The following is an 18,095-nucleotide window of genomic DNA, read 5'->3' as shown; positions in this document are numbered from 1 at the left end:
AAAATAACAAGGAGAGAGACATTAAGATTCTTTGTTGTCAAAGCTGTAGAGGGGCTTCTTTGTTTTATTTTGATTGAAATATTTAAGGTTAAAATATCCACGCTGTCATGGAGAAAATACTTGTAAACGTGTTGCTTATTTTAAAATGTTTGTGCTCTTAGCTTGCTCAAAGAAAAATAATTACAGAAACTTCTAACTTGCTGAGAGCCTGAAATGCTAATACTGAGGCTGAACAAAAAGTCTTCTTCCTGAAGTACTTCACTTTTGTCTCCATAAAGATCCAACAATTACTTTTGCAAACATTTTTATTCTAAAGCATTAAAGTGATTTTTTGACAAGCTGTAGGAACAGTTTCAGATGTTGGTATTGCCGTCCTCAGCATTGCCCTCTCCAACTGCAGAATTGATTCCTGCTGTATAACCAAAAATCAAGATCAATTGCTTAAAGCTTACTATTACTGATGATAAAATCAACTCTTGTGGCAGCAGGAACTCTACACCACAGAGGTTGCTTTTGCTTTCATAGCAGTTCTTTGCTTCTGAAAAAGAAGTCAGCCCTTTTTGTTATTTGTTTTTTACTGATAGCTCATGAATTTTCTTATGAAAAGGTGCTTTCCTCCACAACATGGATTTTAACTTTCCTTTTAACCAGTTAGTTTTGTTTTCTTATTCCCCTCACTGGACAGTATCTAGGTGAAGCCATAGCAGTCTCCCTTGATAGGGATGAGGCCTGAAAAGGGAATATGCACAGCAAGGGATAATCTTGCCCATTTTTGTAGTTGATAATTAAGGGAATGGTCAAAAATCAGAATGTAGGAAAAGTGTTGTAAGCTATTGAAAGTACAGAAGAACCAAAAATCATTTTAAAAGTCTTTGTGTAGAAAACACATAACAAAAAGGGTTTCTCTGACTCCTACACATGGCCAGCAGGGAAGAAATGTATGCAGAGCAGTATAACAGTAGAAAAATTAGGATATTTCATCTCCATAAAGCTGTTACTGTATACACAAGCTTAGAACAGAGCTGATGAGAAGTAGTCACTGCATACGCTTCTTGAAAGTCTGCGACTAGTGCCTACCACAAGGGGAATGAGAGGGAAAAAAAACTCCTGTCTCTAGGCAAGTTAGTGTCATAGTTAGGAGACCTGCTGAAGAGTCTCTTTTTAGGAATGCAAGTGTGCACGTTAGTCAGGTAGATATTTTGGTAAGTTGCCATGAATTCTGAGATGTTTTCTAGGTGCACCAATTGCTATTTACACCTTAAGTATCACCTGTTGTACAAGTGAGATGTACCTCTGGAGAAGTTACCCTTCATCACAGAACACATATTTTTATACAGGTGGTGAGTTTTTTTTTTTAGTATTAATGAGTTAGATGTCTAGAATGCTATTGTCTCTCTATATAAAGCTATACATTTTTTCTTCCTGGCAGATCAGGGTGTTGTTGAAAGACTATGGATATGCTAGTTCTCCACAACTTGCTTGTCTCATGCTTTATGGAAGGAATCATCATGCAAATAGCAATTAAGTTTTCTATTTTAAAATGCTTCATAGATTTCAAAGTTATTCCACTAGTTTATTGTTCATATAACAAAATTCATGCAGAATTGTGCAATCCTGCAGATGTTCATTCATAATAGAAAATATTTTTTTCTGTGCTTAATGTGTGTGGGTGTTCTACAAGAAACAAATTCAAAATACAATAACTCAGCATTTCACTTCTGAACATATAATGTTCCCTTCTGCACTTTTCTTGGATCATATGGCTGCTGAAATAATAATGACTGTGTCTACATATCATGCAACTGAGGCAGAACTGTAAAGAACTGCAAATGATGGAAAGCTAGAATTCCCATCTTGCACTTCAACCTGTGTCCCATTTGCTTTTTATCTGACCCTGCCTGAATAATTAATGTGGGACTGGTATCTAAGGAGGTATCTAAAGAAAAAAATAAACATAACGCAATTATAGAAATATCGTTATACAAATGCAATATGTTTTCTATACAGAACATGGAATAATTGGCCGTGTTGTAGTAACCTATATTAATGAGTCAGAAAATCAGTTTGTGAATATTACCTCATTCTGTTTTATGTGTGGGAATTTTTCATTTTGTAAAATCAAATAATATGAGATTTCTCATATTGAAAAATAGTTGATGCTTCATTCTGCAGTTCCAAAGTAACACACAGATTAACAAGTATGGGACTGAATACTGTTTTGTCATCTTCATCTCTCTTGACACAGTGTGGCTGGCTTGAGGGACCAGCAGACCTGTATACTCATATCCAGTGAACACTGCGGAGCAGAGTAGATACCAAGTCCACAACACGCAAGGACACCTCCTGGTAGAGAGCATATAAATAGATGCTATGAGAGCTATGCTTTAAAAAGGCTGAGTGAAATATGGTATCACTAAAATGCATAGTAAGTCTCAGTATGATTTCTATGCTGCCAGGATTTCATTTTAATTCAACAGAAGTTTCTGGAATGAGAGGAAAGGTCAGATATGCAAACCTGAATAAATCATGAATATATTTTAATCAAAATTTACTTTTATTGTCCTGATGTTTCTTAAAATTTAATGTAGGCGTAACTGTTGTTCCTGTACTTAGAAAATCTTGTTTTAAATAAGACTTGGAAAGTGTTGATGCCTTTCTGTAGCTAAAAAGAAGTACTGAGTCTGCAGGAAATAAGCTGAAAATTTGCGAGATATCTTTGAAATACTTCTAAGTGCCTAAAATCAGAAACAAAATTGCTACATAGGACAATCAGTCCTAATCTTCTGGCTACCAATGGGGATAACCGACAATAAGCTGAAGCATACATAGTGTCAAGTAATGTTATCAGTCAGTCCTACTACACTGTAGGAGATTGAATACTCAAGGAACAAGTAGGTGTCAGATAAATTACATCTAGTATTTACTGTTTCATAAATGAATGAATGTGGTAATTTCTGCTTTAATAGAATATGCTAAGATATTTCTGACCTTATTCAGAAGGTTACAGTTAGCATAATATTCTTGTTCCCTTTTCAAACAGAGGGGGGAAAAAGGAAAATAAAAAGTTTATCTCTTGATTTAAAACAGGTAAATCATAGTTAAGGAATATCCTGCAGCATTTTTTAAAAAGCTAACTTCTCATTTTTATCTACAAATAATTACAAATGCCATCTCAAAAATCAATCTGTTGGGAGTTGAATAAAATACCACCGGCGTGAGAGGCACTGCAAAACTCCCAGGGTCTTACCAGGAAGTTATGGGACCATTAAGTCTTTGCATCTTTAATGAACTAATTCAGGTGTATCTGAACACAAAGATTATGTTGGTTCCATTAGGATTTGTCATTTCATTTTGTAGTGTTGTTCTAACAAACTTTAAACAACAGTACAAGCGCTCCAAAGCACACAAGTCTTTTGTTGGTGTGGTTCCTGCCATTTATTTGAAATGAATACTTCTGATCATAATCTCAAACATTCCCATTAGGTATACAGTTATAAGCAAGTCTAAAATGATTCTTGCAAATGATTGCAAGAGCATGTCAGTGACTAACTCTCCCAAAGTCAAACTCAAATTTTTCCCAAGATGGAATCCAAGAGAGCTGAAGGAATTGAAATGTTCCGAGTGAGATCTGCAAATCCCCGTTTCATTTTCATATTATGAGGATTTGCTTGACCCTTACTGAAGTATTTCCTGAGAGTACTTTATTCTGTGGATCTTGTCTGACCTGACATACAAAGAGAGCGTGCTGAATAGAACCAGTCTTCATATTCAAATTTTAACCTTGTATCTCACTGAATTCTTGTCCCACCCGTATTAGTCTCCCTTTGTGCTTCCTGTTTCTCTCTGATCTGTTCATAGTTTCAGATTTGTAGAATCATAGAATCTCCATGGTTGGAAAAGACCTCCAAGATCATCCAGTCCAGCCATTCACCTATCACCAATATTTTCCACTAATCTGTGTCCCTCAGTGCAACATCTAAACATTTCTTGAAGACCTCAGGGATGGTGACTCCACCACCTCCCTGGGCAGCCCGTTTCAGTGCCTGACCACTCTTTCAGAGAAGAAATATTTCCTAATGTCCAACCTGAATCTCTCCTGGCACAACTTGAGGCCATTCTCTCTAGTCCTCTTACTAGTTACATGGAAAAAGAGGCTGACCCTCACCTCACCACAACCTCCCTTCAGGCAGTTGTAGAGAGCAGTAAGGTCTCCCCTGAGCCTCTGCTTTTTCCAGACTAAACAATCGCAATTCTCTCAGCTGCTCTCCATAAGATTTGTGCTTCAGACCCCTCACCAGCTTCATTGCCCTTCTCCAAACATGCTCCAGGGCCTCAATGTCTTTCATGTAGTGGGGGGCCCAAAAGTGAATACAGTACTCAAGATGCAGCCTCACCGGTGCTGAGTACAGAGAGATGATCGCTTCTTTGCTCCTCCTGGCAACGCTGTTTCTGATTCAAGCCAGGATGCTGTTGGCCTTCTTGGCCACCTGAGCACACTGTCGGCTCATGTTCAGCCAAGCATCAATCAACACCCCCAGGTCCTTTTCTTCTTCACAGTCATCTAGCCATTCTTCCCCAAGCCTATACCGCTGCATGGAGCTGCTGTGGCCAAGTGCAGAACCCAACACTTGGTCTTGTTGAACTTAATCACGTTGGCCTCACCCCAGCTATCCAGCCTGTCCAGATCCCTCTGTAGGGCCTTCCTATCCCCAGGCAGATCATCACTTCCTGCCAACATGGTGTCATCTGCAAACATACTGAGAGTGCGCTCGGTGTCCTCATCCAGGTCATCAGTAAAGGTATTGAACAGGATAGGCCCCATTACTGACCCCGGGGGAGCACCAGTTGTGATCAGCCACCAACTGAATGTGATTCCATTCACCACGACTCTCTGGACCCAAACATCCAGCCAGTTCTTTACCCAACAAAGAGTGTAAATGTAAGGAGAAAATACTGGTGCAAACTTTAGCATGTATCTTGAAAAGTATTAAATTGTTAAAAATTATACCAGTATCATTCTCAGCAGGTAACTTTTCTAAACGTGCTTGTATCTTCCTTGAAATTTGCTTACCACAACCCCTCAGAGTTGATTTGGAATATTCCTGTAGGAACTGTTCAAAGTGAAAGAGGAGGGACTTCTTACCACTTTCTTAATTATTTTCTGATAATTACCACAATTTAAAAAAATATGGCTTTTAAAACACAGCTTCCAATAAAACAGAGATAGTAGTGATTATGAGAACAGAGGAAAAAAAAAAACAAAAAAATACTGACCAGATTAAACAAAAAGAAAACATATACATGTCATTTGTTTCTGAATTCTCATCAGGCAGCACAGGAGGTACTGAATAGCACCCTTTCTCTGCTTTATCCTACTTTATTCCATTTATTTATTTATTTATTTAAACTCTTCATAGGACATAGTTGATGACTGGGAATTCTTATTCCACATTCCAGTTTCTCGGTGGCACTCAAATTTGGCTCTCAGAACGTTAATTTTTATGGAATAGACTACTGCTGCTCTTTTCTACTCAGAAAAACATAAAACATGCCAGAGTTTTAAAGCATTTAGTCAGTTGGAACAGAATAATACCAGGCTTTGTTTGCTGTAATTTTCTTAGAGGCAAATGCTAGTGATATAAACAAAGTCACTTCCAACCTCACATTCTGTCTGATCTAATCTTCACATATATTTGATCACTATTGCCATGGCATCTGAAAAACAACCAGAAACCAAAAAAACAATCTCTATCATCTGCCCTTCTTTTGACCTTCCCAGCAGTTATATTGCTTAATTAATTTTCTGAAGACTTTTCTGGGAGGAGTGACAAGAGCCATACTAAGGAATAGGCAACTTACAGAGGAAATCTTGCACATGGTTCTGATTTTAAATGTTCTTTTCACATGCGAAGTGTGCTTACAAAGTTCAATTTTTCCGAGAGGTGTCCCTTAGATCTCCTGTTTTCAAGAAACAACATTGTATTACTACAGCTGTACTCTGTTTTACTTAGATGGGGGGTGGGGGGGGGTGGGGTGTAAAGAAGTGTAGCATTTCCCTCCTTTGCTTCTGTTATGTAAATATTTAATAGAGCTTCCTTTGTGACTCTCTTTGAATTCCTAAATGGTGCTGTTCCTTCTTTATTAACACTTACCTACGCTAATTTACAGCTTCGAACTACAAGAGTTATCATGAAAGACTGCAAACAGTAAGGGCTCTCTACAGAAAATGATAAAATCTTTGTTCTTCATATAAGCTTATACATAAACATTGCTGCAAAAATCTTTTTCAGGCTCCATTACTTGCTAGTACTTTACATGTCACTTGAACATGGACTGGAAGTGTAGGGCTGACTTTTATAATCTCATTTCCTCAGTTTTGCTTTGATCACAACATGATTTCACTAGAGGAGGGTCTCTGCAGGAGCCAAGTTTTAACAAGGAGACATACAACGTAGAGTACTTAGGCATTAGTATTTCATTTTAAGTAAAATGCTTTGGACACAGGAACTTCAGGACTTCCATACTGCTACACAAGTGGGAATCAGTCAGTTTTGCTGAAGTTGGCCTGTGCTAATATTAATAATTAGTTGAACAAGCCATTGTTTGGGGGCGGTTTACTCCTGTACATATAAAGTGCTGACGATTCTGTCCACATGTTTGAGCTTCAATGCTTGTACTCAGTTTTATTCTCAAAATACCTTGGATTTGGTTACACCTGCTATGGCAAGCAATGCAGCTCTCATTTTGTAGATAAGAAAACTAATGCAGCAAAACATTGAACAGTGGACTGCTTGGTGGACGAGGAACTGATTGCTAGATCATACCTGGGGTAGACCACAGTGTCATATGGACATTTCAACTGAATATGCAGAACAAATTCACAAAATCTGGTCCAACCCCTCTGCTAAAACAGGACCACCTAATACAGGTTGCCCTGTGTCACGTATAGACAGCTAAATTCATGTAGTATCTTGCAGCACCTCAAAAAGTAGCAAACCTTCCAGCTGTGTCTTGCGGACTGACAGACTGACAGAATTGTTATTGATAGAGTTTTGGAGCTGGTTACTTTACTATCAGAAAACACCAGCAGCATAAGACAGGGTTTTAAAAAAGTTTATTTAATCAGTCCTGGTTATATTTCACTGTGTACTACCTGAATGGGAAGGTTTTCATTTCATGCTCCTCTGTACTTGCAGCAGCATTATAAGTCTATAATTTGTTCAGGCTAAGCTCTGTTTTATTGCTTTCCTTTCACAATCAAATGATTTTATGTATTAATTAAGGTCTTCTGCAAAAATCATAAACATTAGCTGTTTCTATTTTTACTTCAGCTGAACAGAAGTCTACCCAAATAGTTACTTTCTAATCAGACAGACGGGCAATGATATCTGGACGCATTAAAATGCAAAACTGATTAACGTGTGCAACAATCCACCTGCAGTCCCTTGAGATTTTACTGTGTGATTTCGTGATCAAATGTATGTGTAAAAACCTACAGAGCTAACTAGCCACACACATGCAGAGAAAATCAATTTCCGTGTACAACCAATGGTGCATTTATGGGGAATATGTTGTGTCTGAAACTTTAAGAAATGTGATGCTGTAAGAATTTCAGATTTTAAATTTTCCGTTTTTTAAGCTAAGTGGGGGATTTTGATACCCAATTCTCTTTGAAATACATTCGCTTCTTTTGAAAAAGCTCACCTTGAGTAACTACTGATTTCAGTAGCTGAAATAAATAATCCGAGCAACCAATACTCAATAATTTTCATGGAAATTAAGTCTACTAGCTTCTTTATGGAAATAGAACAGTATTTCTTTGACAATTCACTGGTATTCAACTTGCTGTAGCTAGAAATATTCTTACCCATCATGAGGATGCAGTACCCAAAACATCAAATTGTACTGCTGATTTTCAATTGTATGGCATCTATGCCATCATAGCATTATATGGCATCTGTAGGATGGCATCTTAAGATAGGCCTTGCTAATTTAAAGATAATAACATGGTTGGGGTAATATTATATCCATCGTTGTATCCATGCAATACTTTATCTATGGCTACATATCAGCAGTTCCTGGCATCCATGGAATACTACATCTATGGTTATATGACAACAGTCTGTGATTTTGCGGACCCCTGTGACAACACTCCTGATCATCTCTTTTTTTTTTCATGTGTTTAAAGATAGAATCTCAAGTTAAATAGCACATTATTTTTTGGTAAATTCATTCAGAAATGTTAGAGGTAACAGGGTAAAAATTAATTTTAGAAACAGCTGGGTTGTGTTACTAGAATAAGGGTCTGCATAATGATGTGTGAGCTCAGGGAAAACCCATATGTATTTCCTTTGTTGGGCAAACCTCAGTTTGGGTCTTGAATTCTCTACTGTGGCTATTTAGATTCCATACAAAATAACAGTTTGCTTCTGATGCAACTCCTTAAATTATTTTTAAATCCTAAAAAACAGATTTTCAGTTTTTTCAGGAGGTTATACATTGCTAATAGAGATTTCAATGCTTATTGAAGATAGTTCTTTTTATTCTTTGATGTCTAATAGTATGCATGCTTTATTAAATGTAGAATACTGAAAGGAACACAGAATCCATATTGCATGGCATGTCCTGCTGTGGCCTTACTTTGCCAAAGAAATGTAGGAAAAATGTGCTGGTAATATCCTTTGTCTTCATTATAAAAATCTGTTTTACTACATTCCTTCTGATGTAAGGCCATTTACCTTGACTCCCAACTACATTTAATCTCATTACATTCACTGTCATTATAGCAACATCTTTATTCCACTTGAAAGACTCTAAAGCTCTGGAGGATGATATTACAGTAAGAGCAGAATATGCTTTATTGAATAGGGTCCTGTGTAAATTCCAGATATGATCATGCTATCCATTTTTATGAGTCTCCTCACATGATCCTGAGTTAATGCAGCAATTGTAATTCTTCCAGTTAAATATGAGAATGGGAAATCAGACCATAAATAAGCGTCTCAAATATTTTGATATGGAAAGAGCCTAAAAAGATGTATTAAAAGATCTTAATATAGATCTTGACTTAGAAATGAACTTCTGAGCCTTTCCTGCAAAAGGCTCTACAAAATGAAAATACGTAGATATACAAAAGCTAATGCTGCAAATAAAAGTAAATTAATTCCAAGACGGGAAATGACATCACTCTACCACACTTTCAGTACAGAATTCGATATTTCAAGGATTATTTTGTGTTGTTTTTTTTTCTAATTTCAATAATAAAAAGTACAGTGCTCTGTTGAATAAGCTGTACAGTGGGAAGACGGAGGGAACAAAACAAAAATGAAAACATTAAAAAAGCTACTTGACAAAGGATCAGCATCAGAACGGAAATTTCTACTGATCAAATGTTTCAGAAAATAAAAAGCCAGAGAGACAGTATTGGGATTCTCATCTCTTACAGCTTGTAAATAGCCTGTGGATCTGTTAAACGTGTCCCAGACAGGCTTGAGGGGCAACAGGATTCCCAGCAATGTGGTAGAACCCAAGAAGCTACCGTCATCTCCTCTATCTGTTCAGCTTTCTTAGGTGTTTAAAATACATTTCTGAAAATATATCTTTGTGCTCAGTTACCTTTCATTCTTTATATTCTTGTAGACAGTTGTATAGAACAGTAGGTGTAAGTTTAGCACAGAATTTCCTCGGAATCAGAAAAAATACTTTCTCATGTCTTGCTCTGGACAATGAAATAAAAAGCTATATAGAATTAATATGTCATAAAATATGTTTTATGAAAAAAATAGGAGAAATTTCTTCATGTGAGTCTGAATAAAGCTTTCTTGAATACTCAGCATGACTGTGCTGATAAATAGACTTATTCAGTAACTTAAAGGGAAGTTGTTGGTTCTTGCCTTTGGTCAGTGACAACATTGTCTGTGCTTGCCATTTATTATGGTAGATTTTATTAGGTATGCTATTATATGATACCCATAAAATTTTATGTACTGGTAGAAGATAAAATTATACTTTATCAGATTATTTCTCTGCCTCTAAGTATCCCAGATGGGTCAACAGAGATTTGGAAGGTATAGAGCTTCTTAATAAATACAGACCTAGAGAATGATAATGTTAAAGATGATTCTGTCTGCCTGTTAGTCTTTAAAGTTTCAGCATCCATTATTTATCAGAGACTGACCCGAGGGAAGGGTAACAGTAAAAACTGTTACTTCTGTAGAGGTGGCAACTAAAGATTTGACTGCTTTGAGAATTTCTACAAAGTGTAAAAACTGGGCATGTCTTAGACCAATATATACACGGTATCTTCCATTTATTTTCAGAGGCAAGCTTTCTGCTATATTAGCTTAAGTAACTGTTCGTGTTGCTAATTGGTAAAATGTGTTTTCTGAAGAAGACTTCAAATGCAAGATTAGTGATATCAAGATAAATAATCACCCATTTAGCTATTTCAGTAACCTCTGCTTTTCTCTCCTTTTAATCTCCCTTTACAAAGCAACTTCATCACGCCATAATAAGCACTGCTCACACAGAACCTGTAAGTCTTTCTTTAAAGAGCTGTATAAATGATGAAAGGGGAGACAAGACAGTTAGGGAATAGAACTCACTGAGTTTATAGAGTCTTGCAGACTTTTCTTCCAAACTGTTATTCGGTAAAAGGATTTTCCTTTCCCTCATACCACAAAACCATGTTTCTATGCTATATGTTCCTGGCTGATGCATTGCAGAAGATCTTCATCATTTCTATTGAACTTGAGAGACATTGGATCAGGCTGACACAGAGCTTCCTCACAAAAAGGTTCATTGGTTTTTCCACTGAACATAGTTTTCATTACTGAGGAACACAATCTAATTTCCACTTATACAATGGACAGGTCCCATAGTTCACAAAAATATATGGAGGGAAAAGATGTCTTGCAAATTGACCACTTCACTTTGATTTCAGAGTTTATCCTGAAATAAGTTCAACAAAAATGCCATTTGTATTTCCTTTCCATATATAATTGCATATGCATGTGTAGAAGTGAAGTTTGTCCCAGGGTACACAGTCAAAGGTTTATACAAGACTGTATTCCTGATGCAGTAACTACACGCTTCTTATAGTGTTTATAGGCATCCGTGAAGAATTTCAAAATATTAAATTTCCCAGTTATTTCAGTAAAGAGCCTCGCTCTGTAATGAAGCAAATGGCATTTTTGCTTTTCTCCTTTCTGATCAACCAGAAAATAATTCCTTTTCTTGTGTGCCCACTCAGATATGTTCTGTTTTTATCTAAAAATTAAGAGTTTGATCCTGGGTCTCTCTCTTCTGTATTAGAATTAAGTGGATTTTTAGGAAATACCAAGTAATCCCTCTTCAGAAAGCTTTCTGTTCCAGAAGTACTGTCTTCATTCTACTAAATACTAAATAGTAACAAGTTGGCCATTTTTGTCACTAGCTCTTTTTCTTTCTAGGATGCACTTCTACTGTAAAAGAATCAGATAAGGTCAGTTGATTTTGTACTTCTAAAACTTACACAGATGAAAACAAATAGTTGATATAATTTGCTCCTTTGGGAAGAGAAAACCTAAAAATGGCAGATGAACAAAGAAGTAGCAGAATCCTAGCAACAGTTAAACCTGCAGAAGAAGCTTAGCATAACCTTTTTATTTGTTATTACTAATAAAAACAAATGGCTGGTAGGTATTTTTTCCTCAAACTGTATGTGAATTTAGTTATGTAGAAGTTGAAAAAGTAGGCATGTTAGAATGTTCCTAGTGGACATGCTTTAACCAACCTTGACTGCCTGAAAGGATTCCCAAAAATCATAATTTTGAAGGAACATTTTTCTTTGAAAAAAAAATGAGGTAGACAAAACATTCTTCAGAGAGAGTGTTTGTAGAATTGGAATCTGAGTTACTTGCTGACACAATTGTCCTCACTCTTCTTCCCAATTGAATTTTAATTCAATAATCAGAGAGATTTTACAAACCTAATCATTTGCTTTGATCGTGTGAATACATTCTCCTTGAATAAAGAAGAAATCAATAGGAGAAAACAAGTGGTGAGAGGAAGAAAAATCATTTTCTTATGTTCTAAAATTGTAGCTGTCCATTGACAAATGGTAGCATATTCTACAATTAGCTTATAGCATAGCTCAAGGTGAAAGATGCAGAAAAGACTGATCAGGTTCTCTCAGAGGAACACATCAATGTCTAATGATAGGTATGATTCAAGTTCATTTTGTCCTCCACCACCTTGCCAGCAATTTTCTTAAATTTAGTTAGTAGTTTGAAAACAGTTTTCTGTTTGCCATTGGTATGTACAAATTAATCAGTGTCATTAATCTGTATTCCAAATATCTAGAAAGTGTGTTCCCTACTACTAACAATATCTTTTTGCCTCATATTTGGAATCCTATTGTTTGGTGCACGTATGATATCTACTATTATTATGTGATTTCTTTGATTATAACAAAAGAATTTCATCTTCAAATGGCATAGGAAATGCCTGAGATTTTGGTAAAGGAGACACATTTTTAATTCATCTGAATTCACCTGTAATATGCCTGTATTTTTACTTTTTGTATTCCTTTTTGGAATAAACATGTTGAGATGCTGGTTGAAAGGAGTGATTCCAAAAGCTGAACTGCCTGGCTTATTTTTTGACTCCCCTATGTTCATATGAACAGTAAGTACAAACCTATTCCATATCTCTTAAAAGTACATGAAAAGTTTCCCTTTTGAAGACTTATAGTAAAATACATGAGGGGAAGATTTTGCTTTTTTTACCCTGCTATCTGATCTTTTCTAATTTATTAACCTCTTATTGAAGCTGAACAGAACTGCTGGCAGCATGGAGCACCTTTTACAGTCAGCATCAGCATTAATGTTAAATTTGCAAGGGAAGAGCTTAACTAGAGTGAGTAAGGGACAACACACAGAAGCTTCAAATTCCTTTTATTTAGCTCTCATGTTTCATCAGATTGTTTTCATTCACGCCATTATAATTTCCATAATGTGTAATGCATTTTTCACACAGTATTTTCATTAAGTATTGCTCTTGCTTCCTTTGCCTGAGTTACCATGATGTCTGTGCTAAGTTCTGTATATAAGAACCTTCACTCCAGCCTTTGGCTTCTGCCATTTTGCACCAAGCTCCTGTCCATCTATGCCAAGGCTGTAGTGTCACACTACTCCATATAGGTTCCTCTGCTGACCCTTTGTGGAATGACCACAGGAGGAGGCATAGTAGTCAGTCTCTGACTTCAGGCAGTGATAGACAGCAGTATGGGGTACCATGGGGTACCATGCCTTGTGTGTTAGCAGCCAGTAGCAACTATAAGCATGGACATTGCAAAGTTTTACTCATTGGTGTTGAATCCTAGGTTTATTGGAGAAGTTTACAGAAAATGAATGTAGAGTGTATGCCGCTCACGTGGAAGGTATTCCAGTGATACCTTTCCTAACCCAATCTCTGACAGCACTTTCTAAAAGTGAATGGAGTCATAGAATCTCAGATTGGCTTGGTTTGGAAAGGGACCTTAAAGGCAGCCAGTTCCACCCCCCTGATGTGGGGTCTACCTGTGGCCCCATCCAGCCTGACCTTGAATGCCTCTTTGAATTTGAAAAAGTCCTATCTTGAGGGATATGCAAGAAACAACAGATGTATAACAAATTGAGACTGCCTTAATGAACAAAATACTAGTCCTTAATTTCCTCATTGTTTGACAAGCTGCAAAAAAAAACCCCAACAAATTGTATAATTGAGTCTCAATCCTCCAAAGAAACATTCTGACTTCTTTTTTTTCAAAATAAAACCAAATGATCAAATTCTCCATTCTATTAATTGGAAAAAGAATTTGCAAGATTTTTTAAAATGCTTTTCCACTGTTTTATGTTCTTACCAGAATCTTGCTATTCAAAGAAAAACTGCAGATGTTTTTGCTTTCACTGTTTTTCTTACAGGGGTCACGTGCTTCTTTTAATTACAGCCCTATTCCCTGCTGAGGCCTGCACAAGTATTACCCAGAGCAGTGTTTTAGTTACTACATCTAGACTGAGACAAAAGCTAATCTTCTATGTCAGAGGTTTACAGTACTGGGTTTATTAACACCTTCATGATCTTCACTAGTCCTTTAAAGTTCTTCAGGTGAAATGCATCCTAAGTGAAGTCAACCATAATAAATTCTAATATAAGCAGGGTAATTTTGTGACAGGTGATGGATTCTATGCTATATTACACTACAGAGACATAACTACAAAGAAAAAAATGAGCATTTGCAAATGCTTATTGGCACAATAATTATCCATTTAAAATGACTATTGATAAGTACAGATTACAAAGAAAGAATCCCAAGGATCAGGAGTCAAATCAGGAAAAAACTGTGCTTTGTATCATACAGTCATCAGTCAATCTATGCCATTTAGTGAATGTACTCCAAACTGTTACCTGTTTCAGAATGTATCTTCGTAGAATTGTAGAATGGTTGGGGTTGGAAGTTCTCTTAAAGTTCTCTTCCTTTTATGTTATATTTCATTAACTCTACAAAATAAGAGTAGAAGAAATATGCGTCAAGAAATTGATTCCTTCAGTTGTGTTTATTTGGTGTAATCGATTTAAGTAGGAATGACAAAAACTGTTATTATTAATCAAAACAGAGATCACCCTGAAACATCCAAGGGAATAATACGATATTTCAGTTGCAAAGTAGCAAAGCATTCACTCCAGTAGTTCATTCACATGCACTTTCCTAAATGAGTCTCAAACTGTTCTGGTATGTAGTGAGACTTGCCTGTTTCAACAGCAGGGAGTGTGTAGGCACACGAGTCCTGTGGTTGTTGCTGTACTAAGCAATAGATTAGCAAAAGCTGATGCAATATTAACCTCCTTTAATTACAGTGTTCTTGTTGTCTGTTTGCTCTACTGTGTGTATTTAGTTGCACAGTCTCTGAGTACCGTGGTGTTTGCAGTGTGATCATGAATAAATGGCTGTGTGGTTCATTTTCAGGCATGAGTGATGAATGTTCATAAGTCTTCAGAAGTGCTTAGGGAAGAATTTGACTGTTTCAAAACATTAAAGCAAATACTTAAATTGGTTCATAAATTCTGTTTCCATGTAGTCTCTTTCAGACACTTGCTAAGAATTTAGATTCAGACCACAGATAACTTACAAGGTAAAATATCATTTAAGTGTATTACCAAGTCCAGAAATAACCAAAGACATGAGGAGAGCACAGGTGAAAATGCAAGTGGAAATCTAGGAATGTGATGAATTGGAAAGTTAGCATCTTGGCAGGTGGCAATCTACCAATGCCCAGTTAAAACTAGAGAATTTTAGGGATGCAAGTGGTAAATATTTGATAAAATGCAAATTTCTGGTGCTGAAAGCTACCATAGGTGGGAAATGCATGGAGTTTGTAACATATTTCAAACTAGATGTTGTGCATAGGACAACCCATCACAGTAATTAGCAGTGTTAATCAGGTGGCTATGTAATGAAATTCTGCTTCAACTATTTCATCCTGTAGACAGCTTTATTTCCATGTTTTATTCTACAGTATTGTTCTTCAAAGTTAAAGCACTGTTCTGTTGAGACTTGAAGAGGATCTATTTGTGACTGAAAGAATGTCTTAATGTTGTGGCTGATTTTTGTATAAGCTTCATGGAATAGAATTTATATCAGAATCAGGTCTGACAGAGCTGTGACTTCCTGAGAATGCTGCTTGCAAATGTAAGGTGCAGAATTAATGTGTGAAGTGATGTACAGCTGAAATTAATTGCTGTGCAGAGTTCTTTCATACTGCTTTGCTTATCTTTATACAAAAAGTATCCCAAAAACACTTTCTGAAAACATTACGTTTCTTGCAGTACATTTCACTTCAGTAACTTTAAACTGATATCTTTGTGTTAAAATTCCAGCAGTCAAAATACTTAGGTCATTCTGAAAATAACACCTCCTACTTAATTCCATGGAAACTACAACAGGCGCAAAGAGCACAATAGCACTATATCTGATGGTAGACCACATTCTTAGCTACAAAATACTGTTTTTCAACATAGTCACCACCACTAAGTATGCATTTTTGCCAGCAGTGAACAAGAGTCTGCATGCCACACTTGTAAAAATCTGACCCACTGTTGCTATTACCACTGCTGAAATGCACCAGCCACCAGCTCAGTGCGCTCACATCCACTGTTCGGTCTCTGTAAACATTCAGCAAGCATCAGTGAATGTCAATGGGTGCCTTTTTTTGTGTGTGTGGAGGAATTCAGTGACACACATTTGCTTCATCTGCACTTCCATGTCAAAAGCCATTCTGTCAGACTGCCCCTCTGCTGCTATATGTGACACAGCAAAAAAAATGTAAGAGTGTTGGTGGAAAGGTTCAGCCTCTAGTGCCATCCTGTCAGAGTTTTTCTCTGACACTGTGGGCCAACGTAACAAAATAGGAGGCATTACTTTCAGAATGGCCCTCATATTTTCTGGTCATCTGTGACTCCAAGAGTTTGGATTTTTTCACTGACTTACACAGAAGAAACCATCATTTGTATACAATATCCCAACTTAAAAAATACCTTATATCTGTATTTCCAGAAGTCTCCCAGCATGGGCATATTAGTAGGAGATGACTGGAAAACATATTCTATTACATTACGCAACACATTTTTTAAAGCCACAAAATAGCACAAGATTTGCTTTTGCATATTCATTGCTGATTGTTATTGACTCCGTGGGTAATTATTCCTGCAGTGTTCATTTAACCCCTTAATATTTAAACTGTTGTTGTACATGTCACATAGTTGGCAGAGGAGGCTACAGCAGAAGACGAGTGGTTAATTGACTTTTATTGAAGTACTTAATAGCTTGCTCTTGTCTTCATCCTTAAACACTACTGATCCACTGTAAACTAAGATCTATTGGGAATATGTTTTTAAAGATGTTTTGTTTTCCTCCAACCTACATTTTATTTCTGTTGTTTCGTCTTTTTTCCCAAGACACTGCGGTGATAAAAAGGATAAGGCCACTGCTACTCTCTTTTTCTTAAGAGGAACATATTAAATTATCCTGCCTATTAAAGGGCAGATGTTGCATGTTTTGTTTTGTTTTGTTTTTACATATAATTTACATACAATTCAGTTCATGGAGCAGAACTTGTGCTAATTTACTAGGTAGCTACATTTTGCTTATTCAAACTGCTGTGAAGAGATCTGAGGTCTTTTTAAAAGATCAAGTCTTATTTCAATTAATTCTAATGGTTTGCTACTTGTAGTATTTCACCATTATCACCACTCAGTGTGTTTGAGCTCTATTAAAGATTTAGATGAAAGTTTTATGGAATACACTTTTTTAGAATTCAGAGGATTTTATGGATTGTTATTCATAACATCTGCTACTTACAGGGAAAAAAAAGCCTTAAAAAGCTCATTTAATGTGTATTTAATGCTCGTGATACAATTTTATATTAAATAAGATTTGTTTTAGTTTAGCAGTTGTGTTTGTGTAGCTGTAGGAAAGATCTGTTTGCTCTATAAACTCAGGTCTGAGGTTTATAACTGAGCTATTAAAACTTTCATTACGAGGAAGGTTGATATTTCTCAGCATACAACATGTTTTTCTGGAATCAGAGTACAAAACAGACATTTTAATACTAATGAATACTTGCTGGTTACTCAAAAGCATTAATGTAGAGGCCTTTCTATTTTCCTGCAGTATGCTTTGTAATTGTTTCTTTTTCCTCCGAACCCAAATCTTGACTGGAATTTGAGATAGCCACAAGGGATATTTTGGAAGGTGATCTAAAGGCAGAGAAATCAACCTTAAGCCCCCTTTTTATCATTATTTTTAACCACAGGAAGCTCTCATTGTTCAGTTTTGTCTTGACATTGAACAGGGCAGGTGTGTCCACATAAGGTGCAACAGAGAGGATTTGCATGCTGGCTTGCTGAAGTGACAGAATTGTGCAAAATAACTGCAGTGGTCTGGCAAGCTTCAGGAAGCAGGTGGGTCTGAGTTGCCTGTCTCCAAAATTACGATACTGAAAATGCATGCTTGCCTGCTACCAAACTGAGGACCTATATACACTTTTTTTTCATCGCATTATTCCCCAAGCTCCTCT

The 18,095-nt window shown here is 36.5% G+C and overlaps 1 long non-coding RNA gene across 1 annotated transcript in view; it reads right to left on the bottom strand.

Moving 5' to 3' along the window:
- The window catches only part of LOC112533273, a 53,368-nt gene extending 37,289 nt beyond the window's left edge, over positions 1-16,079 (bottom strand). Inside the window, exon 1 of the long non-coding RNA XR_005862978.1 lies at positions 14,428-16,079. This is a non-coding gene — a long non-coding RNA (uncharacterized LOC112533273). The remainder of the gene's footprint in view (positions 1-14,427) is intronic.
- Between the last annotated feature and the right edge of the window lie 2,016 nt (positions 16,080-18,095).

The sequence above is a fragment of the Gallus gallus genome, chromosome 11, assembly GCF_016699485.2.
Source record: "Gallus gallus isolate bGalGal1 chromosome 11, bGalGal1.mat.broiler.GRCg7b, whole genome shotgun sequence".
Classification (NCBI taxonomy): Eukaryota; Metazoa; Chordata; class Aves; order Galliformes; family Phasianidae; genus Gallus; species Gallus gallus.
This window is presented reverse-complemented; position numbering and strand designations above follow the sequence as displayed.